This window comes from Arachis hypogaea, chromosome 4 (genome assembly GCF_003086295.3).
Source record: "Arachis hypogaea cultivar Tifrunner chromosome 4, arahy.Tifrunner.gnm2.J5K5, whole genome shotgun sequence".
In the NCBI taxonomy this organism is placed as follows: Eukaryota; Viridiplantae; Streptophyta; class Magnoliopsida; order Fabales; family Fabaceae; genus Arachis; species Arachis hypogaea.
Window position 1 is genome coordinate 43,070,568 of NC_092039.1, and position 2,222 is coordinate 43,072,789.

Consider the following 2,222-nt stretch of genomic DNA (forward strand, 5'->3'; position numbering starts at 1 on the left):
CCCTTTTGTTCCCCCTTAGGATTCTTTTCAGTGTCACTAGGGAACACTGCAGTTGACTTGGGGGCTTGTTGAGATAGCTCTCCTACTCGAGACTCCATCCACTTGAGTTTTTCACCATGACTCCTTAAGGTCGATCTCACATCTTCCTTAAAGCTTTTCAATTCGGTTATGTCTTGACTCATGGTTGCAAGCCTTCCTTCTATCCTGTTTAATTGATCTTGAAATTGTTGGTTCGGATTGGATTGGGCAGGTTGGTTATTTTGGCCATGATATGGTGGTTGGGAGTAAGTGTTTTGTGTGGCTTGGTATGATCTTTGGTTGGAGTTTTGGTATGTGGAATTGTTGTGTTGGTTGTGGTTGTAAGGTTTGTGGTTTTGTGGTTGGCTTTGCTGGTTTCCCCACCCAAAGTTTGGGTGGTTTTTCCATCCTGGGTTGTAAGTGTTGGAATGTGGATCATATGATTGCCTTTGTTGATTTCCCACATAGTTGGCCTCTTCCCAATCATTTCCTTCAATGCTTACTTCTTCTTGATCTTGTGTGTGTATTGCAGCCACTTGCTTTGTGTCTGACTTCCTGGTAAGCTCTGCTAGTTGCTTGGCAAACACCTTGTTTTGGGCTAGGATTGCATCAACATGGTTCAGCTCCATGACTCCCTTAGTGTTGTGCCTTTCTGAAGCATAGTAATACTCATTCTCAGCCACTGTCTCAATCACTTCAATGGCTTCTTCCACAGTCTTTTTCCTGTTCAATGAGCCTCCTGATGAATGGTCTACAGCCTTCCTTGATTCATAAGAGAGTCCATCATAGAAGATATGCAATTGCACCCAGTCAGAGAACATGTTTGGTGGGCATTTCCTTGTCAACTCTTTGAACCTCTCCCATGCCTCGTAGAGCGTCTCACCATCTTGTTGTCTAAAAGTTTGAACCTCAGATCGAAGCCTATTGACTCTTTGTGGGGGATAGAAACGTGCCAAAAACTTGCTTTCCACTTCATCCCAGGTTGTTAGGCTATCCCTTGGGAATGATTCCAGCCACTTAGCTGCTTTGTCCCTAAGTGAAAATGGGAACAAGAGCAGTTTATAGGCATCTTCCTGAACTCCATTGGACTTCACAGTGTCACAAATTCTAAGGAATTTGGTGAGATGTTGGTTTGGATCTTCATTAGCACTCCCACCAAATGAACAATGATTTTCCACCAGTGATATTAGCTGTGGTTTGAGTTCAAAATTGTTGGCCTGAATGGGTGGTTTTTGGATGCTGCTACCACAATTCCCAGAGGTTGGGTTTATGTATGAACCAAGAACCCTCCTCTCAGGAATGGCATTGTTTCCATCAACCCTCTCATGGTTGTGAACTTCTCTATCCATGTTGAGATCTAGAGCTTCCTCAAAATTGTCCTCAGATTCTCCTTCAGATTCTTCTTCTCCCAGTACCCTCTTCCTTCTTGCTTCCCTTCTAAGTCTATGAAGGGTCCTCTCTGGTTCGGTATATGGGGGAGTTGATGTCTCTCCTCTCCTACCTGTCATACAAGAACACACCACAAGCAACAAACAAGTGGAATACTCTTGGTTAATGGAAGAGTATGGTTAGAGCAGTTGAGGAATTAATTCAAATAGTTAGTGGGTCAATGAGCTAGTTGCTTGAATTTAAAGGCATAAAGAAAGAAAAAGCAAATAACAGAGTGCAGGAATTAAAATCAAAAAGTAACTTGAACTAAATTAACAAAACAAGAAAAATGCTCAATCTAGTTAACTTCCAATTTAAGAATTGTCAATCGAAAACCAATCCCCGGCAACGGCGCCATAAACTTGATGCGCTATAACTGGGTATAGCTACGATTAAGGGAAATTGCACAAACGGCAAAATTCCTTCCGGCAAGTGCACCGGTTATCGTCAAGTAAAAACTCACAATAGAGTGAGGTCGAATCCCACAAGGATTGGTTGAATGAGCAATTCGAGTTAAAAGTTTGATTAGTTGAGCGGAATCAAGAATTGGGTGTGAATTGCATAAAGTAAATTGGCGGGAAATGTAAATTTGCAAGGAATTGAAATGACTGAATCTTAAATTGCGAGAATTAAAGTGCGAGCAGTTAAATTGCTGAAATTAAAAGGGAATTGGGGTGATTGCATAAATTGAAATTTGCAGGATGTAAATGGAAAAGGATAGATCAGAGAGAGGAGTTCATTGGGTGTTAGGAGATATTGAGATCTCCGAATCAAAA

At 41.6% G+C, this 2,222-nt stretch overlaps 1 non-coding gene across 1 annotated transcript; it reads left to right on the forward strand.

Annotated features, from left to right (window-relative positions):
* The first annotated feature begins 837 nt into the window (after positions 1-837).
* Positions 838-941, forward strand: LOC112799493 (small nucleolar RNA R71). The gene has a single exon (XR_003201071.1). It is a non-coding gene; the product is annotated as a small nucleolar RNA R71 (small nucleolar RNA).
* Positions 942-2,222: the final 1,281 nt, after the last annotated feature.